Raw genomic sequence first — 24,878 nt, forward strand, 5'->3', positions numbered from 1 at the left:
GGCTTACCGTACCATTGGTTCAGTAGGCTAAAATCTACAACAGCCTCAGAGTGATTACTTCCAAGTTTGTCAGTTTAGGAATATTGTCTTAACAGTAATGATGCATAAAATAGGATCAGAAGTGCTGTCTTTGCCGTAGAGAAGTTTATTTTGCTGTAACATAGCAGTTAAAGGATTATCTTTATATGGTGTAGATATTGGTTGTGTGTGATTTCTGTGGTCTACCTAAATATTTATTAATATTTATTAAGTTTAAAAACTTTCTTGGAAAAATCAAAAGGCACGATACACAGTATCAAATTCAAGTTTAATAACAGCTCTCTTTTCCGTATTTCCTTAATTCACTTACTTTGAAGTTTTAACCTGTTAGATTCAGCAATGCCCTATTGGCTGTCATGCTACTTGCATTTTGGTTACATCTCCTTTTCTTCATGGTTTCCATGCACAAAGTTTTAAATAATTTCTGTCTTTTTATGGGTTTCTATTACATGGGCTGGGGAAACCAAGAGTGAATCAGACAGGTTTCAGTCCAAAACTGTTTCAGTGACTGAGTGTAAGCATGTCACCCTTGTACATGAAACATGCAAACCTGTAAGCATAGGTTTGCAGTGCCATTTAGGTTCCTCTGGCATTTTACCCCGTCTGCTATGGCAGAAGGCACCACAGGTCTGTGTCATATTTGCCAGCCACATGTAGCTGTTTTCGATAACATTCTCTTCATATGGCTGCGTGGGCTTATCCTCAGGAATCAAATGCCATCCAGAGAGTCTTCTACAGGACTGTTTCTGTCCTAAGGAGTGAGTGGATGTGTGTGTGTGTGTAAACATATGTACGTCAAAATGTTTTTTGAATGTGATTATAAGGCTGAGACCAAGCCTGGAGTATTCAGTGCATGAGGAGTAGATTTATAAAATCTACTTCTGCAATGTGCATGCAGAAGTAACTGAGCTGCACCAACACACCAGTGCATGAGGCAAATAAACTTCTGCTGCGTGCCAAGCCTCAATTGCAAAGTGAGTAATAGATAAAGGATTCTGAAGGTGTTGGCCACTGAAGGCAGAGTTGCTTTCTCTCCATGCCTCTCTCCTGTTTGGGATGCTGCTGTTCCGTGATGTCTCCTGTGCTGCACCAGCCTGTCATGTGAGAGCCTCCCTGTATCTGTTTCCAGTGAGTCACCCAGCTTGCTCACCAGCATGAGTGCTTCTGCTGCCGCTTCAGTGCACTGCATTAACTTTCACTGGAGGACCGGTTTCAGTTTGGGAGCTTTGCAAGCCAGTGCCTGTTTGACTTCCTATGTTTCCAAAGAGCTTGAAAATCTTCATATTGCTGATAATTTAAGAAAAAGTCCAATGTTTCACAGATCCTAGGACATGGCTGCTCTTCCTCAGAGGCTCTGCAGTTCTGTGCCTTCTCCCTTCTTTGCCTTTTTTAAATCTTGCCTTTGGTTTGCTGGTACTCACTTGCAAAATGAGAACAAGTTGAGTTTCCCTGAGATGGAACTAAACCCTGGGCCAGTTCTGGAAAAGAGTGTTGTAAGAGAGGAGATTGCTGCCGCCTCAGGTCTCCTCTCTTCAGTGGCACCTGCTATTCAGGGCCTGCAGCCCTTGAATTTCACTATCCTGCTTTTGTTTCTGAATCCACCTGATTCTGGGAGACACCAGCTGAAGCTTGGGTCTGTATAGCAGTGAAACCAGGCAGACTCAGTTGGGTTTTGTTGTAGTGAAGTGCCTCTTTTTGTGGGTTACTGTATAAGTCTGCATAAACAAAAGTATTAATTTTATATATCTTTGTAAATATGGGCTTTACAGACTTAGTAGTGGTAGCATGCATTCAATTTTGGGGATGAGCAAGGGACATAAAATATTTGATGTTTTCTACAGACAGCCGTGGTCTAAATACCTCATTTGCTGTTTGATCTCTTAGTGAGAAACTCAAATTACAGATGTCCTTTGAGCATGAAAAAATAACAGACTTCTGCTGTGAACTGCCCACAAGATAGGCTTTTTCGAACATTGACCATAATAGACATTACAGATCAACCATGCAAGTGGAGTTTATTCTTTCCTTACTGGAATAATCTGCCTGATTTTTTGTTCAAATGTTTACTCAGTTTAATCTGAAGTCTAATAGTTGGTATCTTAAGCCAACAAGAAATCTAGTAGTAAGCACAAAATCATGCTTTTTTCCAAGGTCATTTTCCATCTCCTTTATTTCAGAGAAAAGTTTTCATTCTTTTCCCCTTCTTTTCCTACCAGTGACTCACTCTTGGAATTGAAAACCAGTGAAATTCAGTATAAAGGAGTAAAGTACTCTGAGGGATACATATAATGCTCAGTGTACAAGCAGCAAACTCACAAGCTGATTACTCACAACTGCCTTGAGTTGGTGGAGCATTTTACAATTTCATTTGCAATCTGCTTGTACAGAAGGGATTCCAGGTCCCTGCCCCTCTCATCACAGCAATTGTTGTTCCTAACCCCTGTAACCTTTTGTGATGCTAGTATCTGGATGGCCCTGACTGTACCTTCCATCTGTTGCTTTGCTTCTTAAAAGCAGAAGGAACTATCTGCAGGGCAGAGATCTGTCCCATTACAGCTGACTTTACAAAACCATCGCAGTCTTTTTATCTGCTACAGGTTTTGCGTAAGCACAGTCTTCATCTGAATGCATTAGAAAAACCTTTCCTGCCTTGGGTTTGCCTGCTAATTTGAACAGAGTTCGTTGTCCAGGGCTTACCAACATCTTCAGGTAGAGCTGACAGGCAACAAGGCACGAAGTTGCTTTATTTGGAATTGCTTTTGTGTCTTTTGTACTTCATGCATATTCTGCCATATAGTCCACTTCATGTGTAAGTATGGATAGTATGGCAGACCCTTAATGTGTTGCTTGGTTACTGATGTATTAATCCCAGTAACTGGATCTACTGACCACAAAATGTGGTATCCCAACATTTCCTGCTTCCTTGATTCTGGATTCCTGCTTCATGGGGTTCTCCATCTTCCAGTTTGCTCCTTATTTCTGCTTTGAATTTATCTTGCTCCTACCTTTGGTACTTGCTATGTCTTGCCAACCCATTAGAAAGCTGTCCTAGTGCCTGTTACCTATAGTCAGCTTTCCACTCAATTTTATCTTGGTGTGTGGAGCAAACAATTCTCTTTGAGCCTTTGTTTCTTCAGGCTGAAGGTCTTTTTTGTGACACTTTTCTTCATCATTTTAGCACCCATCTTTACATTTGCCCTCCTACTTTGCTTGTCCTCCCCCCAGCCCCCAGCAGGAATTATATGCAGTAGTACTTCAGTGTCAGTCTTGTGAGTGTCACCAATACAAGTAAAATCACTTCTTTGCTGCAGATTACCACTTTAGCCAGTTCTGTATACTGCAGTCATGTCATCTTGTTTTTCGAAGAATCTTGGTGAATTCAATTTCCATGTCATTTTTGAGTCCTAGATCTGCTGAAGCTCTTTCAGTGCAGTCCTCATTGTGCAGACATGGTAACTGTGTCTTGCACTGAGACATCCATTCAGCAGCTGTCAGGGTGATAAAACGTTATTTCAACAAGCCCAGTTCTACAGGTGACTTAGATTATTTTATGTTGTGGGTGTAGATTTGATTTAATGTCCTTCACTATCAGGGCAAACAATCTATTGAGTTCTATTTTGTGTTAGACAGACCCTTAGATACAAACAAGAGTAACTCTGCTCAATCAATAGAGCGACATACCATAAAAGAGGGAATCAGGGCCTGTATACAGCCTTTCTTTTTTATTTATATTATCTCATACAGAATATGAGATGTCATGGTTTTCTAACTATTAGGAATGGGAAACAAAGCCTTTTGTATATTTTTATTATGTGCCTTCTCTTTTTTTGCTTGAGTGTGTGCAAATATTGATGATACTGAGCATAATGCAATATAGTACTAGTCTGCTGTTATAAACATGCAGACTTTATGCAAAACTGGAATGGAACTGGTCAGCAAAGTGGCAGAAGAGCTGTGTAAATCTGAACTCCAGTGTTCTAAGAGTGACATAGTAGAATAGTTAATTGTTCTCTAAATTCTTTCTCTTTGACGAGCAGAATTGTTAAATTTGTTTTTGAATAAGACTAATGGTATTTTGAGTCTGCTGATATTGGCACTAGATAAACAATGTTATAAACTATTACTATTGCCAATATTTTACTCTTGTTTTGTAACTGGCACTAGTGAAGCAGGAGCTGAAAGCTGTAAGGCTTTGAAAGGTTACTCCTACATGTTTGGGTAACATTTGTAGTGCCGGCACCCATCTCTATTGTGGGTGCTTTTTTTCTTTGGAATTACTAAAAGTGCACCTTAGGTTTTTTTTGGTCTCTGAAAGGCTCCAGCTGAAGGGAGGCTGTAATTACAATAAGTGAGTGATACTGCGAGCTCCCCGCTGTGAGTGGTGTTGCAGATTTGGCTGTGCATGACTCACTGACTGTCATTCCAGACTCCTCAGTAAATCTGCTTTGCCAGGGGAAGAAAAATACCCTGCTCATAAGCTTTGAGTACTCGCAGTGTGCCAACAGGCTATTTTGTGAGGGCTGCTGGTTTTGCAGTGAACCTGCCTTAGAGTCGTGGTTTCAAAATAATGATATTCAGGCAGAGAATTTAAATACTTAGAGCCAAATAAATAGGCAAAAAAAAAAAAAAAGGGAGGGGGTGTTGTTTTTTAGGGATGTGTAAAAAATAGACAGCTTTGATTAATTCCTTAAGTACAATTTTAGCCATCATTTTTCATGAGCAGCTTATGGGATGGGCACTTCTGCACTCCCAAAAAAGTTGAAGCTATGAACTTATTCCTTGGTTATTGTTTTGGGCTAGCTGTCTTGTATTACAGCAGAATAAAAGCATGCACAGATAGAGTATGTACCTGCATTTTCACATGAGGGTAGGCTGCTCATTATTCTCTCTTGTTCTGTGACTGTTCCCTGCCTTCCCTGATACAGCATCCCAGTCCTGTTAGACTAGAAATGATTTTTTGATAATTTCAGATATTTTATCTGTCATCTTTCTTCAACAGACTTCCTTCCTAGGGAGGCTTCTTAGGCCAAAGGATGACAATAAAAATATGTTAAAAATGTTTCCTTCATAGGGCCCCCAGTATGCTTGGGAAACTTAAAACCATTTGGGGTGAAGTATTTGCAATGAAGTATTTGAGTAGGAGCAAATCTGAATGTTTTTAGCATACTTAGAATAGTGGTTGAAGGTACAGCATACTCGAGAAAGCAACAAAGTAAGAATAGCGTTGTCTTCAACAAATAAATAAATAAAGACCTTGTCATGCACACTCACTGCCCAACTGCAGCAGAACAGTTAGCACTTTTGCTTGATTTAGCACCAATAAGAATTTCAATTTATCACTCCTCCAACTCCTTTTTCTTCCAGTCCAGCAGTCCCTAAACCACCCTGACAGGTTTTACTCTGGCTTTGGGAAGTCAGATATTTTGAATTCATATCCCTAATTGCAAAAAAGGAAAATAATTAGGATGAAGTGTGAGGATTGCTTGGTCAATGTTCAGCAGTATGTGTTTAGTAAGGTACATTGCCCAGTTTTTAGTGTTTTTACTCAGTTGATGGTTTTTAGCAGATTTTTATGTAGTTGTTAGAACTACATAATGTTGGGACTCAAGGGTACTGATGAAGTATCATCTGTCAGAAATTCTTTACCTTTAATATAGTACAACAGCAAGGTCCAGGAGTATACTGTATCTAGAGGTAACAGGGAGCTTTGCTCTGGATTAAGAAAATGCAAGGTTAAATTTTTAGCTGCACAAATAAAGCAAAAGTTCTTGTAGGCTTGAGGTAGCCCAAGAATTCATGTAGTAATTATGGTTATAGCTGTAGTTGAGTCTGTGATTCCAAGTACAAAGCAAGAGGCTTGGAACAAGAAGCTTTGGCTACTGAACAGAGAGGAAGCTCTGTCACTGCTGTCACACACACAGAGCTGTGTCTCAGAGGCCAGTCACAGCAGGACAGGACACCAGAGCTATGGTTACCACTTGCCAGTGGAAGATGCTTTCTGTTTCTGCAGTTGCTAAGAGGGTGAGAGGTCCTACAGATCTGTAGTGTAGCTTCTGGAGCCTCTCAACCTGCTTGTCCTTGCCACAGCCAGATAAGGAAATGCTGATAATGGTGTTATCATTATGGGAGTGGTCACCAGCATCATTATAACTCCATCCCGAGGGTGGGTTTTAATGTCCTGCTAAACTCATTTGGGTGGCTTGCCTGTGTTATCTTCTCCTGAGAAGCCTGCATTTCAGGTAGACTTGAGGAAGGTCTTCATGTTCGGTTGAAAAGAGATAGTATGTGACGAAACTTTTGCTTTCCTCTCAGAGTGTTTCCTAGGGTTTGTTCTGAACACTGCACTGTTTGATGTGCAGTGATGGTGGCTGCAAGTCATGGTCATTGTAGGTTGAGATAAATGGGTGCTGAAATGCATTGTCATTATATGCCAAGAGTTCTAGTGCCATTACATTGCAAGGGTTCCATACTGCTAGAGTTTCATGCCTCCTTGATGTTTCTCATAGGCAGCTTCTCAAGGTACTGACTCTTCCTTGTCCTTGCAGCAGCCAAGTGACTCCAGTTCCCACCAATCCACTCTTTTATAACACTCTGCTGATTGGCTACAGCTGTGGCCTGTTAAAGTCAGGCCTGCTCCCAATCCTTAATAATTGGCTCCGCTGCAACTCTTTAGGGGTAAGAGTGTATTCTATAACATCTTCATTTACCCATACTGTATCACCCCTACAGAAAAGATTGGGGAATGCCCCTGGAAGTAGAGTTTCTTTTCGTCTCTCACTTGGAACTTCCTAATATTTTTATTACCCTGACTGGCATTTCTGAGTTGGCTGAAGTAGGTTGAGCTGGATTAACAAAAAGGTAAACTAAAAGCAGTAATTTTTGCAAGTTGTTTCTGGACAGTTTAGTCCAAATCTAACTCAGCAAGTTACTTCATCAGTGATAGTGTTGGCACAAGGGGAGTGAAGGAAATTCCCAGGAAAGGAGGGTTTGCCAGAATTCTCTGGCAGTAGCCTACATCTGTGCCAGCTTCATGTGCTCTCTGTGGGGCTGTGATTTGATAAGTTAACTCATTTTTGTGAGTCCTGGTAGTGGCTATGGCCACATCCTGTGAGATGCTTGTCTGAAATAATTTAGCTCCATTGGTTCAGTTTCGTTGAGAAGATACTTGATGTCTTAACTTTGTACTGGCAGGTTTTTAGTCAGTTCAGGTACAACTTGTCCTTAAACAACCACTCTAAAGCTGGTGCTAGATTCATCTCCAGCTCATTTAGTCCTGGCTCAGGCTGTTCAGTGTTCAGTTGTGCACGGCCTTTGCCTGCAAAAGGCAGGCTGTGATGTGAGAACAGATCCTTGGAGTCCAGGTGCATTGCACTGGAGGGAGCACCTGCTCTCCTGCTGCAGAGCTGCTGATAACCTGCCTTTCCCTCGCTGCCTGCACGTGTCACATGCAGCCTGCCTCACCAGAAAAAAAAACAAAAAAAAACAAAAGCCCAGCCTGGATTCGCACAGACTCTAATGAGGTAAATAAAAATGCAGTTTCTAAATTAGGGTTGGTCATCCACTGATAAGCTCTTAAAAGCTTGCTGATCTGTGCTTTGTTTAAACACACCTTTCTTTGCTCTGAACTTTGCACTAGAGAGATTGCTTTGGTTTCTTAGTGCCCAAAGTAGTGCATGAAAACTGTATTGGGAATGTCTCATTCCCAGGATAATCAGAATAGCTTGCATGATTATCTATAGGAAACACAACCTAACTTTCAACTTCAGCAATATTTTCTGGTTTAAGAGTAAAAAAGACTAAGATATTAAATATCCAGGACATTTTACAAATACAAATAATTGATAATACTATGTACTAATGAAAATATCCAGGCATCTGTCCAGTGCCTGCCTTCCCTTTTCTGAAAAGGGTATTTGCATGGTGATTGTTCTCCTTTGAGGTGAAAGCTAAGCAAGGGACTGTATTTGTTTAAAATCCTTACTGTGGATGGATTTACATCTTCCTTACAAGAACAAACTAACACAGAGTCTTTTTTTTTCTCCTAGTAAGTAGGAGCTGCTTATGAAAGTTTATGGGGAACGATGAGCTTCATGCTGTGAAAGCTGCTATTTGGTACTTTGGACTTGAAATTAGAAAACAGCTTATGAAGATGTATGGTATTAAAATTCATGTGATTTGTCACAGTGTTTAGGTTTTTTTGGTCTTACTTGAGTTTTTGAAGCGATCATTTCAGAAAGGTTTGTCATCCTCTATTAGGGAATATAAGGAAAACATTAACGTACATATTTTTGCTCATGTCTGTTTGCAGAACTATTTGATATGGATCTCAGTAAACACAGACCTCAATATGCTTGTTGAAAATTCTTTTTATTTCAAATATATGTGTCAACTTAATCTCTGGCATTCAGATCAGGCATAAATTGAGTTTTGGTTGTATGATTTTGCAGAAGTTAGCAGGTGAGAGTTAGCTAGGATGAAAAAATGCATCTGGAGCCAGACTGTTGTGGTCAGCACAGGGCTGTGCCAGTGAGAAGTGGGGCATGGGGCAGGATGGAACAAGATGAAGTGGGGTGACAAAGCACCCAACATAAACAACCTTAAATGACAGTTTTTTCAAACCTTTCAAACTGTGTACTGTAGTCTGAGCTTGTGTGTAAATGTTTGTAGGCGCCTGGAACCAGGTTCTTGGCTATCTTTTAGCCACAGCAGTGCTCCTTGCTTATGAGTGCTGGGTTTCCTCCTGGGAGACAGGTTACTGGGCTGTGCTGAGTGGTGGCACATCTCCCCTGCACTGTGCTCAGACTGTAGCCCAGCACCAGCATCACCCCATCAGACAGCTGTGTAGCTGTACTCATATGAATTTGAGCCTAGGCTGACAAACCTTTCCTTGATCCTGCCTTGGTGTTCAGCCTTCTGATTTCATTTTTTCCCCCTGTGTGTGGGAGGGTGTGGGCACAGCCTCCGATTCTGGACAAGGTTGGTGCCTTTTGTATTGTGCTCTGTTATGTTAGTCTCCTGAGGTTTTTTCGAGCACCTATTTCTTTCTCACCCTCCAAGTTGTCACATAAATATAAAAATGTATAAAGTATAAAAAAATATAAAAAACATAAAAATGTAATTCAGGTTTGATCCAGAGGAGCTTCAATATTTAATAAGTATTTCTTCAGGTAGACTATCTTGCACGAATCACTAGGAAGAGATACTGTTCTTATTAAATGGAAGAATCAAGGTTACATCTGCTGTCCTGGTTTCAGCAGGGAGAGGGTTAATTTTCCTTTTAGTGGCTGGCACAGTGCTGTGTTTAGAATCAGTACAAGAATAATGTCAATAACACACTGATATTTCAGTTGTTGCTCAGTAGAGCTTACTGTAAGTCAAGGGCTTTTCAGTTTCCCGTGCTCTGCCAGCGAGCAGGTGAGTAAGAAGCTGGGAGAGGGCAAGGCCGGGACAGCTGACCTGAGCTGGACAAAGGGATATTCCACAGCACAGTGTCATGTTCAGTAAATAAACTGGGAGGAGCTGGCCAGGAGGGGCTGATCACTGCTCAGGCATGGGCTGGGCGTTGGTCAGTGGGGGGTGATCAGCTGTATTGTGCAGCACTTGTGTTTTCCATTGTATTTTTGCTCCATTATACCACCGCACTGTTGACATGAGAAAGTATTCTCTGTTTCTATTTCAGTTGACATTACCTTACTTTTGAAGGACTCTGGAATCGCTAAACATGTTTCATACTTATCCTTCTTTTTTTTTTTTTTTTGTGCATTACTTTTTTTTTAATTGAAAGATGCATTTATGCCAGTATAGTCTTTGCATCCTTATGGAATGATTTTCTGTTTGGTGTTAAGAACTTTTAGTCACTTGCTTGTGATTTAAATTATAGCAAGATTCCTCTGAGGACTGATGAAATTGATCTGAGTCAAAATATTAGTATGAAGTTAGATTTTTTTACTTAAGGTGGAAAATTGAAACTTTTTGGGTAAACATATCCCGAAAGCATAAGATACTTTTGCAAGTAGAATGAATACTTTGCCCAGTAACTAGTAAGGGAATTGTAGTATTTTAAAGCTTTGATTTTTATTGTTAACTATTACTTTGATTGTGTGCCTTGTTGTTAGCTAGCCAGAGATGAACCTTTGTCCCATTTCAAGCTGCTGCTTTCACAAGAAACCATTGCTAGTACTTTAAACAAGGAAATGACTTAAAATAAGTCCCAACCTGCCTTGTCATCTTCAAGAAAAAGACTTTAATTTAGTGATATGTGAGCTGCCCTGTGGCTGACCTCACTAGCTCTGGAGGTGTAGAGCATGAGTTTCCCAGGTCTTTTTCCTGATCCCTTGGTACGATGTATCCATCACTGATAGCAGTCTGCCTGGGTCAAACAATAGCTTGGCAGTTTTACCTCAGGAAGTCCACCATCACCAAAAGCTTTTCTAGCTTTGTGAGTCCATGTGTCATCCAGTTGGCTTCCAGCTGGCTGCCATCAGAGAAGAATGTGAGAGTGGGACTACAGTGAGTTGTCATGGTATGTTCAGCTGTTCCATGCTGCTAACAGGAGATTCATATCTATTTAGTTTCTTAGTGAGGAAGCTTGTGACCCTAAGAGCAGAGGAGGATATTGCTTTGTGTTTTTCCATTACTGAGGATCCCTCGTGCCACAGGTTTTGCTTTCTCAGAGCATCTGCTTTGCAAGTTTGTCACCAGCCTGCTGCTGCTGTTACGAGATCTTCATAACACTGAGGAAATTGTTAAAGAGATATGAGGAACATTGTTAAAGTTAAGGAGATATGAGGACCATGTCTTGCATGTTCCTTCAGCCAGGTACACCAGGGTCTGCTGGCCGCTGATTTCCTGGCTTGATAGTTTGGAAGAAGGGCAAGGTGCCTGGCATATCCAGTTATGGCAGGCTAGTGGACAGATGTGACCCCATATACTGTTGTTCCTTTAAAGGATGCCTTGCAATAGGATGTATTAGAATAATAATTACCTCTGGGATTAAATGGGATTAAGGAAAAACTAATTACAAGGTTCATCCCAAGATCTTTGAACAGTTCTGGGAACTCGAGTCTTCTACTATGTCAAGATTATTGAGCACTGATTTTTGGGAAGTAAATTACTCGAAAAATGACTGTGTTACTTTGCATGTCTGCTGGGGGATGAAAACCTAGCCATTGGCTGGAGGCACAGTGCTGAGGTGGTGCTGATGCTCTTTCCATGGATGTAGACCTCTCACTGTCTCTGAATAAAGAATTGTTCTCTGCTGTGGCCTCAGAGAGTTAACTTTTGTGCTGGGCTGGTGGCATGATTCAGTTGTGCGTCTAGTTGGCTCTGCTCAGTGTTACCACATGATCCTCTGCGAGTCCTGGTAGCAATTTCCCATTTAATCTCCTAGTAGAGAGACACCTTTGCCCTTCCCCGGGATTGGAGTGGATGTACAGCAGGCTGGCTGCCTTACTGCTTGTGCTGACTTGGAGGAGCCTGCCGGTAAGGATGGGGAGATCCCAGGGTCTGGCGTGTGGTTGGTTGGGGTGTGGATTTAGGCTGCTCAGAGAAGTGTTGGCCTTATGTGAGGTGACATGGCCTGGAGGTGTTGTGCTTGGGAGCACCCCTGGGGCACTCTGAGGTTGCACAGGAGTGAAGCTTGTGTGACAAAGGAGGAACTGGAACTAAAGCACTGCTTTGGCACTCTTGATGAAGAGGCAGCTTCATTACTTCATTATGTCATTGTTTAAAACAGTAGGGTACGTACTGGTAGTAAAGGTCATATTTATTCTGAGAGGGCATTGTACAAATAATTCTGATTTACTTCCCAGGAGGTGCCATGAGACAACAAAAAAGGGAAAATTTAGTCAGTTGCCTAGAGGGCACAGTCAATGAAAATATCCCAAAGTTCTTCACTGGACCTTCCTGACCTTCAAAGATGGAGAAGATTAGAGCGTGTCTGGTGCAAGCACTCAACAAGGGTGGCAGAAGCTGTACAGTACACACACAAGTTTTGCATTTAGGGAACTGAGAATTGAGAAAATAGTATAATTTAGGTATATGGGCGTTTGTTCTTCTTTGAAAGTCTCCTTCTCATCTTTATGTTAAAATGTGTTGTAAATTTCCTGTTACAGAATTTCTACACCGATTGCTATTGCTCTGTTGACTTTCATTGTATGTTTTAAACTACTTTCATGATGACAAGTGTGTGATTCCATTTCTGTGTCAGTCTGTCAACACTTCTATAGTTCTTTACAAATGACTTTGTCCAGGTGCTTTATTTTGGCAAAGGAATTATTCTTTATCCTGCAAGATAGAATTGGCTACTTATATGATCAAATATTTCTTGTATCCACATAAAATTTTAAGGCTGCAAGTGTGCATTTTCAGTGCAGGCAGTATTAAAAGGAGTTTACTTTAATACCTCTGGTAGGAAGGGACTCAGCTGTGTCACCCTGTCTGAGCTTGGAGGATGTATTTGTCCCTGAGCTGTGGCCTGGAGATGTTCAGTCCCCTCATCACCTCCCTTCGCTGTTGCTATGGACTGATTCCCTAATTTTTAGGGTGTATGGGTGCTCACTTCAGTGCTGGAAAGCCAGCAGGGTGCTGCCCAGGGCTGAGGACAGGACAGAGTGGTCAGGCAGTGCAGCTGGGAAGCAGGGAGTGAAGGACTCAGGGTCACCCTGCAGCTCCTGCTCTGGTTGGCCCCACACCTGGTTCCCTTTGCTGCCTGGAAATGTCTCTGCTCTGTGCACCAGGGTCAGGCCCATTCAGGCTGCCTTCCCTTCCTCCACCCACTCACTCCCTGCCCTTTCCCCAGATTACAGGCTTAGGTCACTGTCATAATACGCTATTTTCAATTTAATTGAAATGGAGTTTTCATATATGACTTAATATTGCAGGCAGCAAATGCTTTATTTCCCTGTGTATGTATTGTATCATATAAGAGCATATGGGATTCATTTGTAGATGTGTCTCATAATGGGAAGTGCAGCTATCTAGCATGAGGAGCTTGGTCCTGTAACTAAAAATCATGGATAGCAATACTCATGAGTGCTTTAACATTGCCCTTGTTTTTCTGTACACAGTGGCAAAAGAAAATATGAATTTGTGTTTATAGAAGCATCTAAGCATCTGCATATGGACTGTGCCTTACTTCAGGTTTAATGTGCTAGATGTGAAGTATTGTATTTCATTTTCCTTGATTATTACTGAGATCTGTAATTGTAGCTACTTAGTATTACAAATAGGTGCTATTTTTGCCCTCTTTATGCAAAGGAATATGTCTGAAGTTAAAGGTGGGGATAGAACCTCTAGATTCATGGGGAATGTAATTTTTACTTGCATTTTTTGCTGGCAGTTAGCCCTCCACTGAAGTATTTTGTTTGGGAATGCACAGTAAGAGTTATGGCTGATATTAATGATGCAATGATGTTGAAAAGCCAGATTCATGGTGTCTCACACAATGGATCAATTTCTTTCAAAATAGACTGATATCTCTTTAGAACAGTCATCATGGAAAATGTTATCAGCTGAAAAACCACGTAGGGCACCGCATGTTAACTTAGAAACCAATATCTTCATGTTTTTAAGATGCTGGTAAATAAAGGGATGTTGGTTAGGGAGGAAAACAAAGAATTTTCCTAAATAATTTGTATTAAGAGACATCAACTAGATAATTTGCAAAACTAAACATGGACTTTTTTTTTATTACTACCTGTATTTAATATCGAAATACCAGAATTCTTGCAGATTCCATCTGCATCCTCTTTGATGAGTGTAATTTAAAGTAAAGTTGGTAAAAGCTCTTTTGGTTTGTTTGGGGGTTTTTTTCCCTTTTTTTGTCATTTTACTAGCAGCACTTTTTCTTTTCAGCTGCAGAGCAAGTAGCGACTGTCACATTTCTCTTTCTGACCAGACTTATACAATCCCTCTTGCTGCCTTAAAATATGACAGCAGTCTTCCCTAACTGTGTTAAGTTTTGATGCACTTTCTACCTAGGTACCCACCTGGAATGGAGGCTGCTTATACTAAAAAAAAAATCACATTTAAGAGTAAAGATTAAAAAAATGGAATGCTGGTAGTGGAAATGAGAAACAAGGACTACATGTGTGAAACTGTGATCAAATAATAATTACATACACATGAGATGGGTTTTTTAGGGTTTGTTTTTTTTTATTTTGAATGGTTGTTTCAGTTAAATGATCAATATTTAATTTGGATGTTTTGTGTATTTTTCTCTTAATTTCCAGTGTTCGTTTCATGTCTGTTTTCCCTCTGTTATTTGGTTTCTATTATGTTCTCTTTCCCTCCTTGCCCCTCTCCTGGAACAAAACCAAAGTTCTTTCAGATCCTTTTTGTTGAAGTTTTGGTTTTGTATTCAAGCCCTGGAGCTCACAGCTTGTGGGCAGGTATAACAGCAGTGAGCCCTGTGGTAGGCTGCCTTCCACATTTGCCCACAAACACATCTGTGTATCCAGACTGGTAGCTCTGCATCTGTATTTGTAATTTGTAGGTGAAGGGACATAGCTATGCATACAAGTACCAGCAAAGCTTTGCAGGGGCCTTGGTTGAAAAAAAATACACATTTTTATGTCTTTCTGCTGATGTTGAGAAAACAGATGTAGCAACAGAGGGTGACAGAGAGAAAGAAAATCTGTGATTCCGAGCTGCTTCCTGCTTGCTTGGCTACCTACTGCCATTTAACAACTACCCAAGAAAAATTAGGAGGAAAGGAGTATATTAATGTAATTTTGGTTTGTTTAATGAGTTCCTTGCTTGTTCATAGGATGAGAAGCCTTTAGAAGTGCTCATTAGCAGAGGTAACAGAGCACAGGTTGGCATGGGTCTGCAGTACCCTTCTGCAGACAGTTCAGCTGTTGCAAATCTGGAACAGGTATTTCCCAGGAATATTTGCTTAGAAGAAGGAATTTGATAGGGAAGGAGACGTTCCAGAGACTCACAGCTTTAGCCGTTGCCCTGAAAGATAAAAAGTCAAAATTGCCACTGGATGCACTTTTCAGCCTCTTTTCTTTTGCTGAGGTGGGAATGGGCTTCTCCACTGCCCTCTTTGTGCAGTGGGTCTGTGGGGAGGGTGTGGAGGAAACAGCTGGATCAGGGCACATCTGCATTGCCCTTTGCTCCTGCTGTGGCACACCCTACCTGCCTGCTATTAAAGGAATTTCTCAGAGCAGGTTTGCCTCATGTGCAGAGGCGTGTGCAGCATTGTGTGTTAGCTCCTCTGGCAGTAGGTGAAATCCCAGCCACCACTTTTGAAGCTGTTGGCAAATGCCACTTTCCATATGCTGAGCCTGAACTAAACCCAGATGGTCCATTCCTTGCAGCATCCTTGAGGCCTCCCTCTCTCCTACCCCTTTGCTGTTAAGCATCTCTTTTATTTTTTGCGTCTGAACAGACCTGTATCCCTCAGAATCCTTGAGTGCTGCCCCACCTTGCTCATGCTGCTCTCCTCAGCCCTTGCTGCATCCTCCTCTCCCTCCCTTGTCCAGCTTCTCTGAGACCAGTTTTATCTGCTTTGTCTTACTAGGTCTTTGTTGGTGATTTGTTTGGACAATGAAAGAGGTTTCCTTACAAAACCTCTTTAGATTCCTTCATGAATTTCCTCCTTTGGGATTGCTCATAAAAATTCATTTACAATTTATTCTGAATGTAAGGATTATATTGTAATAAATTGCTTGTGAATGCGTGCCAATTCCCTTCAAGCATAAACAAAATTACTGAGTGGTGCTGTAAGCCTTATATTGGCAAGTAACAGGGTTATAGGCCTAACTAAGAGGTCCTTTAAAATGGTAAGAGCTAATGATTTTAGAGAACTAATTGCTTTTAAGGGCACAAAAGTAACTCCAGTATAATTTCATGGCTGTAATGGTACTTTACTAAATGGTCTTCGTATTTGCCAGGATATCTTAAATTGGGCTTTGTTGCCATGCTTATTTTTTCCAGCGTGAAAAGAAAAATAAATTATTTAAATCTTTCCTCTCTGCCTCTCAATAATGGAATTACAAATACTGTATCTGTTTCACTTCCTAGTTTATTCTCTTTGATATTGGTGGAGCTTGAAGTGGTCTCACACAGGCTTTATTCTCTTCTTTGGGGTAAGATTAGTTCCAGTGGTTTTCTTGGAAGATTACAGAAAAAAGTGTAGTTTTAAAATGTGTATTTTACGCTTGAGTATTTTCCCAATAAGCAGCATGAGGGTGGTTACAGGGAACGTATTTTGCCCACATTTTTGTCATTGATATAGATTGTAGAGAATTAAAAGAATCAAAATTACAAATGAAAACAGCTGTGCCCATATGAAGCCAGGTGATATAGAAGGCATTTGGAAGGAATGAGAAAGGTAGGTCAGTTGACCATGGGACAGAGCCAAACATGTGACAAAGGAGATTCATATGAGGCCCTTCTTGTTCTTATTTTCCTAGCTGTAGGCAGTTTTTCTTTTATTTAAACTATAGGTTTAAACACAATAAGGGTTGACTATAAGGGAAATATAATGAGCGTTTGTTGAGTTTGGAAATTGACTTCTGTTTTCATTCAGTGGGACTTGGGACAGGGTGAGCCGTCCCAGCTTTTCCAAAGGTGTGTGTGACTTGAAAACCAGATCCTATTGTGGTGCCACTTTTGTGATTTTACCTAAACAGGTTATCCACATTCCATTGTCCCCTTGTTTTCCCTTCTGGATTTTGCTCTCCGGGAATAGCTGATTTTCTGAAATACATGATTTGGAGCAGAAATGGATAAGTATGTGCAAAAAATAGGAATGTGAATCCTAAGCCTCTAAGAGTTTTCATTCAAATGAGAATTAAGAGGGTCAGAATGTCAGGACCTGAGACAATTCAGTTGACTTCATTTTGTACAGAAGTAAAGCCAAAACCAATTTCTCCTCTTCTCAGTTTAGCTAGATTATGATAATTTCATTGTAAGTCTGATAATACATTATGTCGTAATGTTTTGGGGTTTTAAATAATCTCCAAATCTGAGTCCTTGAGAATCACCTTTTTCTAAAAGAAACAAGCAGACTTCTGCATATTATGGTTGTAGAATAAAGATAAAAGCATGCATTGAGTTGAACAGCTTGGATGCTGGAATGCAGCAGTACCCCCAAAACCAAGGAAACACAGCTGATGCAGTCATTTTGTGGGGAGAGGCTTTATGGCTGTACTTGTCTGTCCTGAATTCTTTCTCGCTTTGTGTAGAGTGGAACAAGGTCATGTTTTCCCTGAAACAGCCTGAGATGGCTTAGTGAATAACTCCTTTGGCAACTGTCCAGATGTGTGGCTGTTATAGTTCTAGCACCTCTTTTCATTCACATCTTACTTGGGGTGCCAGTGATCTGTAACAGAACCACAGAATCACAGGATGTGCTGAGTTGGAAGGGTCCCACAAGGATCATTGAGTCCAACTCCTGGCCCTGCACAGAACATCCCCAAGAGTCACACCATATGCCTGAGAGCATTGTCCAGACATTTCTTGAACTCTGTCAGGCTGGTGCTGTGATCACTTCCCAGGGGAGCCTGTTCCAGTGCCCAAACACCCTCTCCGCCCTGGGTGAAAAACCTTTTCCTGATATGCAAACTAAATCCCCCTGACACAACTTCAGGCCATTTCCTCAGGTCGTGTCACTGGTCACCCCAAAAAAGAGATCAGTGTCTGCTCTTGTTCTTCCCCCCACAAGGAAGTTCTAACTGGAATGAGGTCTCCCTTCAGTCTCCTCCAGGATGAGCAGACCAAGTGACCTGAGCAGCTCCTCATGCAGCTTCCCCTCAAGCCCCCTCACCATCTTTGTTGCCCTCCTTTGGATGCCCTCTAATAATTTAATATCATCCTTATATTCTGACTGTGAATATATTCTGATTGTGGCTGAAAATGCATACAATATTCAAGGTGAGTTTATTATTCATTTTAAATAGAGTATGTAAATTTATTAGCTTACCATAATTATAATTTATGTCATCGGAAGTGGAAAACAGAGCCCCAGTGTAGGAACATGAGGTCCTGTCAAAGGAAATGTCTTGAAATATTTTAATCTTCTTAGAAGTGCTGCATATAGTTCAGGCAGATTAAGTTTTGGCATTGTACCTGGAATCTGCCATTTCTGGTGCAGTGGATTAGAATGTTAAGTGTAATAGCCTGTGCCATTGCCACAGTTTCTTTCCTATTTTCTTCAGCAAGCGGGTGGGATTAGGAAAGTAGTAAGGTTATGTGCATGAAGGTAAAAAAAAATCTTATATAAATAGTAATGAGGATGTGGCTGGAAGCAATATGGTATGTATGTATACATATATATATATATATATATATATATATATATATATATATATATATATATATATATATATATATATATTAAACTTAGAGTCTGGCAACCCTAACTTTGGCCTGCTTTGTATTTATTATTCATGGAGAGGTTTAAAATGCCAGTTGGTGGGGTTTTCTGGATTTTTGGTTTTGTTTGGTTTTGGTTTTCTTTGTTGGATTTTTTTTGTTGTTGTTGTTGCTAATCTCCAGAGCAGTTTTGAGCAGGTATTAACAGCAGCTGATGGTATTACAAAAAATCCTGAGAGACCTGATTCTCTTTGCTCAGCCTTTTTTTATGTTAATTTAGAAACTGAGTGCTGTTTTATACCTTCTCTGCAATCACTTTGTACTCTTTGGAAAAACAGAGCTTTGCCTCAGTTCCTACTTCTCTGGCTTTTCTTTGGAGCTTAAGGGGGATTTTGGGCAAGTTTGATTGCATTTGACATTCAAAATGTTCCATAAGGTTACAGAGTAGCCAAAATGAAATTATTTAATGTGGGAGAGAAGGAATGCTATGTATCGCTTCATGAAAAATACTGTTAAATTATGTTGCTTCCTTACTGTTATTTCTCCATGCTCTGTATGATTCTCTTGAAAAGAATGAATTGCAGTAGAGTTTGCAGTCAGTCATGGAAAGAGCATATGTCACAAAAGGTAGAAAAGAAAGGATGCAGCTGTTCCAATACGTGACAAGATTTAGGAGGTAGAATGAAAAGCAGCCATACAAGCCCAGACTGAGGTTTCTCTAATGCTTGTAAAAGCCGTGAAGCACTTTAAGGGTGGTAAGAAGTATTTTTACATTGTTCTGGACACCAAGAGTCCAGACTTGGTCTTGCTCAAGGTTTACCTGTTTTTTATGAAAGGTTATGATACCAGCTTTTGTTTGCAACGGGAGGTTTTAACGATCAATTAAATTTTAAAACTCCTTTTTTAATATATCAATTCTTGTAAAAAGATGACATTTTCATTTTCAGAAAACAATTTATTTTAATTTAGATAGTGTCACTACTCTCTGGCTTTATGTAAAATTCAGTTGTTGTAGGACAACCTGCTTTGGTAGCCGCACCAGTTCCAATTTGATTTGTTTTTTTAACAGAAGAAGGCTTTGAAAAATGTTAAAAACTCCACTGCAAAATGGTAGATATTGTGTGAAGGGGTGGTGTGTCAGAAGTGTCTGAAACATTGGGTTGAAACCACTAGGATAAGTGATTTGGTAACAAAAACACTCTGCAGCTTTTCCTAGAAATCATGAAAAATCAGGATGCCCTTCTGGTAGGTGCCATGGCTGTAGGAAAGTCTGGCAATCACTTCCCAGGTCAGCGATCCAGCCAAGAATGGGGGAGCTGCAGCCACAGGTAGCCATTGGATTAGAGCTTTCTTGATTAATTCAGTTAAGAAGTTTTTGCATCTTGTGGTGCTGCTTGGGTTCTTGAAAGGAGGGGAGGGATGGGGAGAGCTTTGGGTTTAGGAGCTTGACTTATTCCCACACTTCTTGTAGCTCAGCATTCAGAATGAGAAGTGAGACAGGAGAGCACACAGTTTTCCTCTCCTTGTCTGCTTAGTTGTTTAGATTAGACAGGACTTAAGAAGTCCTGTATTTATGTTTAAGGGCACAGCGTCTCATGGGTGTGATTGCTCAGTAAATAGTTTTCAGAATGAACCAGTACTAGTACTCAAAGGCATTTTTTTGGTTGTTTCAATTTAGCTAGCCTTTGTGCTATCCAAACTTAAAATTACTTACACAGATTACTGTACTTTGTAACTCCTATGTCAACAAGATTATTGTTCTTTGAGAGTGCTGTTTTATTTATAGCCACAGTGCTGGAGTCGATCACAAACCCACAAAAGCAATGCTTCCTTTTATCTGTCTTGCAGTATGCCATGGGGTCAGATCTCAATCTTTAACACTCAGTGGTCCAGTGGTGAAAGGCTCCAGAGATCTGAGAATTCTGCTTGTTTCTGTCCCTGTTTACACCATGAGTTTGAGCAGCTGGCTTCACCTCTCTTTGTGCCTTGTTTATCAGGTTAACACATGTGTGTGTTGGTGTGATGTCCAGAAACAGTGAGCCTCATTATCAGCTCAATTTGTGGCTGCAGTAATACTGCTAAATAGCTTTTTTGACTCTCTTTGTATGGACATTTCAGAAGTTGCTGCAGTAATGTAGCTGTACTCAGATATGTTTTTGTTGTTTTGTGTACCTCTTAAGTAAAGTGGTAGTTTGTTGCAGTGCCAGTAAATGTGTGTGAAGGGCAGCAGTGCTCAAGATATTGCCTGTACAAGAATTCCAACCACAATGGTTAATGGCTAGGATTTAAAGACACTTTTAAGGCCAAACATTGTATTTTCAGTGTACAGTTTAAGGATATGTAATAGTTCAGTTTGACAAATAATTACTTGATGTTGTGGTTTATGACCAGCCAGCAATCAAGCACCACTCAGTCACTCCCTGACCAACAGGACTGGGGAGAGAATTGGAAGCATAAAAGCTAGAAAACTCATGGGTTTGAGAGAGACACAGTTTAATGGGGAAAGCAAAAGCCATGCGCACAAGCAAATAAAAACAAGGCATTAATTCCCTTCTTCCTATGGGCAGGTGTTCAGCCACCTGCAGGAGGGCAGGGCCCCATCATCTGCAATGGTTACTTGGGGAGACAAACTCCAAACTATCTTGAAAGGTTATATTCAGATGCAAAATTAGTGGTTACCACTACAAAAATGATGAAGATTATATTTTTTCTTGTTACTCACTCTTTTAGAACACAACATAGTCCTTCAAGTAGAAAAATGGGATTAAGGACGAAATTAGCTTTCTGCAAAGTGAATTTATCTGAAATGCCAGTGGAAGTGCACCTTAAAAACTTAGATTCATCTCTAGCTGTTGTAGTTTACACATGACAAATGTCAATTATGAACTGCTAAAAAGGCAGTGGAACAGACGGGAAATACAGTTTTCACAGGGAAGAAGATAAGGAATAAAGACAGCTGCACTGTTATAAAATGATTATTGAGGAAATCAAAATCTGGGTGACAGAACTGGAAAAAAAAGCACAATTTTATCATGGCATAAATCAATGATCAATGTAAAGAGTCATATTTTCTTAAAGGCCGAGAAAGGACACAGTTGGTTACAAAAGGAAAGGCTGTAAAGAAAACATATGGAAATAAATCCCCATAGACTGATGTCTGCAGAGCAGGTATTTGTTTCTTGCAGCCCTGATGGTGAGGGGGATATCTCCTCTTAGCTCACCCACCCCTGTCAAGTGCTGTGGTATATTTATAGAGTAAGTATTGCTTAGTATTGCTGTGTCACTGCAGCATCATCTCATATGTGTCAGAAGTAATTTACATAGTGTGGTATGTAAATTACTCATGGTTATTAGAGTGTTCTTTTGCGCTGCTTGCATCTCCCCAATTTGGGGTTGTTGGGGATCTTTGAATGCTTCCAAGGTCTTCTTCACATCTGAACTTTTCATCTTTGTCTTTGGAGCATGCCCGGCTATGATGTTCCTTGGTCTGTCTGGTCTTAACCAGCCTAAATTCTTTGTTTTGTGGCAAATTGGCTTTGCCCTTGCCAGTTGTTCATTAGTACTATACTTACCTATCTCTAAAGCTATCCATCTGGTGAGTTTTTTCTTATTTTCTTGTCTATTCAGCATTAAGAAACTAGTTAACCTAGCCATTACATTGTATAGTAAGTTACTTATATCAGGTTATATAGGTATTAGGTTGTATATATATATAAAGAGTCATGATTTTGGTTATATTGATATCAGGTTATAAAGATATATTAGGTTATACTGATATCTTATAACTCAAACTATATAAGCACTTTGATCTAAGTTATATAAGCATCAATTTGTGCACAGGTCTTCTCCTTTAAGTGCTTGCCACAACATGAAGCACATCAGTACTTAGTAAAGTAACCCAAATCTGTTTTTTTCCCTTGTAAATGTAGTGACTGGTGTTCGTTACAAGAATTGTTTTTAATGGCTTCCTTCTGGAGGACCTGCAGTGCTTTGTCTTGCATCCTTGATGTTTCCAATAAAAAAAGTATCTCTGGTGGGTGGGAAAAGAATATTAAATCTGGTAAAAGACTTCAATAACTATATTGAAGAATGAGTTTTATGCCTGAGGGCTCTATTTTGTACTGAGATAAACAGGCAAAAATCTCATCGGCTGCAAAGGTCAATGTCTGAGTATCAGAGGTCAGAACTGACTGTGCCGTCTGGAAATAAGAGTATTGCACTGCTCCCTGTAAAGCTGTTTGAAGAGTAAACTATTTTACAAGTAAGTGGAAATAGATGTTAATAAGGTTTTAATGGAGTTTGAGTGTGTTGTTAGTTACGACCTTAATAAAAATACGAGTTTTCTGGGGGTGATGAAACTGCTGGTGAGTAAGCTTGCTATTTAGTAATCTGAAATGCTTAAAAATTGCTTCAAGTGACTGTGTGCATTAACAGTACCTTACATTTTCTAGAGGGAGAAAAGGAGATCTCCTTTAAGGTCCTTGTGAAAAGCAGCTGCTTTTTTCAAATTTTAAGTACATAAACTGGACACCTGAAAACAACAATGTACTGGAGAAGTAGCCTATTTTCTCCCACTGCAGTAAAAGCTTTTTTTTTTCATGAGCCGTATTTGTTTCCTACTGATGGTTTTTTGGAAATCACTTTTCTACAAAATTTCAAAGTTTGTACCATGGGGCGTTTGAAATACTTCTAAAATAATTTTTTATGAGCCTGTACATGTGACATTAATTATATTTTAAAAGATCTCTCAGATTCTTATATTATTACTAAGACTGATTACTTTTTCCCTTCTCTGTGTTCTTCTTGTCCTTAACTTTCCACCTCTGCATTGCTATTGTGCAATATACAACAAATGCTTGCTGAGGATAAGTTTGGAGAAGGATTGAATTTTATGGAAGGTCACAGCAGAAAACCCATATTCTTCCTCTTGTCAACAGATGTCTAAAAATAAAAATATTAATTGGCAGCCTATTTTCCCATATGCTGTGAAATTTTAAAATTATTTTTCTCATCTACACCAAGGTAGATCAAGTATGAAGACTGTCCTCATTATCTTCAAAAGGTTCTGTTCGTACCTTTTTGTACCCCTGGGAAGATTCATAGGAGAGACAGAGATGAAGATGCCTGGAGCCATGGCTGTGTAGATTATGCACCAAATACTGCTTCACCAATATCTTTTCTCTGGGGCAGTACGCAAGGCAAGAAACCTTGAACCAAGTGAAGTGAAAAAAGGATCTGATCCAGCTCTGTCCGCTGGAGCTTTAGCAGTTGTTCACTCTGAACCTGAGCCTCTGTCTGTCCCAGCCCACAGACATGTACTTGTGTCTATGAGCAAGTGCAGATGTCTTTGAAAAGGTTTGCAGTCTGGATAGATACTGGGGATAGGGAGTTGGTTGAGTCTGATGAGGGAAGACAAGGAATCGGTGAGTGGAGTGGGAGTGGTGTGGCACTTGGCTCGTGAGGAACTCAAGCTTTGCTGGAGCTGGGGTTGAGGCTGGCAGCTGAGAATGAGCCTAAAGCAACACAGATATTGAAGGAGAGATTCCAAGTTCACAGCAGAGTGGTGAGGTTTTTGTATGAATATTTCTCATCAGGATCCCCTGGTCATTGATGTTAAGCCTCAGAGGGCTTTCACAAGAAGGCAGTACTTCCTGCTCAAAATTAGGAGTTGCTGTATTGGTTTGTTGATGAGGGGTGGAAAGGTCCGGCCAGGAGGAGCCTTGCTAGAAAAGCTGCTTACATTTGGTGGAGCAGAGGAGCCCTGTGACCAGAGCCTGAAGGGCAGGATGGTGTCTCTGAGAGTTAATGGAGTGTTTGTGATGTACAGCAAATGTTCATAGAACCCTGAAAATGGCCTTGAGTGCTCTGTGCTGAGTGTCAGCTCTGCATTTCAGGACACAGGCGTCTTTGTTAGAGACAGAGCTTAGTCTGGAGAAGGTGACAAGCCTGGCTTTTATAGAAGGACTGGAGTAGCTCTGCCCTGTCAATGTGGCACAGAGCCACAGCATGTTGGAGTCTATCCCACCTCAGCCTGCCAGAGCTCCTCAAAGTGCATGCTTGTAATGCATTAGTCTGTTAAGTTTTATTTTCTCATGGTGTGTGGTGGTGGTTAAATTTCAGCTGAGGTGGATCAGTAAGAGCAGGTTGTTCCAAAGGTAAAAGGCCACCCAAGAGCTGCTGAGCAGCTCCACAGGGTTAAACTGAGTGACAATAAGCTGCAATTTGACGTCCTTCAGACAGCAGTTTGAGTGTCCAGAGTGTATTTTTGAGAGAGACTCAGTCTGCTGTGAGCACCTCCAGCTGAAGGAGAAAGGACAGCTGGTCAGAGGCTGGGACATCTGTCCTGCTTTGACCTCACTCAGCACCCCAGCTGCCTACTGGGGACACTTCTGTGACTCCATGAACATCTTTCTGCAATGATGAGGGCTGAGTTCACAGCAGCACAGGTCACACACAGGACACGCCTGGCAGGAGAAGTTTAAGAACTGAGGTAGCTGCGCAGAGAAGTTGTCTTT

General features: G+C 40.6%; 1 protein-coding gene across 2 annotated transcripts in view; it reads left to right on the forward strand.

Annotated features, from left to right (window-relative positions):
- Nucleotides 1-24,878, forward strand: part of ARHGAP18 (Rho GTPase activating protein 18) — a 68,347-nt gene that overhangs the window by 3,014 nt on the left and 40,455 nt on the right. The window contains exon 1 of one of the 2 annotated variants that reach the window (XM_059469093.1): nucleotides 6,723-6,897. The exons of the other annotated variant lie outside the window; for it this stretch is intronic. The gene's annotated coding sequence lies outside the window, so the exon portion shown is untranslated. Of the gene's footprint in view, nucleotides 1-6,722; nucleotides 6,898-24,878 lie in introns of those variants that run through there. 2 annotated transcript variants of the gene reach the window in all.

This window comes from Ammospiza nelsoni, chromosome 3, assembly GCF_027579445.1.
Source record: "Ammospiza nelsoni isolate bAmmNel1 chromosome 3, bAmmNel1.pri, whole genome shotgun sequence".
Lineage (NCBI taxonomy): Eukaryota > Metazoa > Chordata > Aves > Passeriformes > Passerellidae > Ammospiza > Ammospiza nelsoni.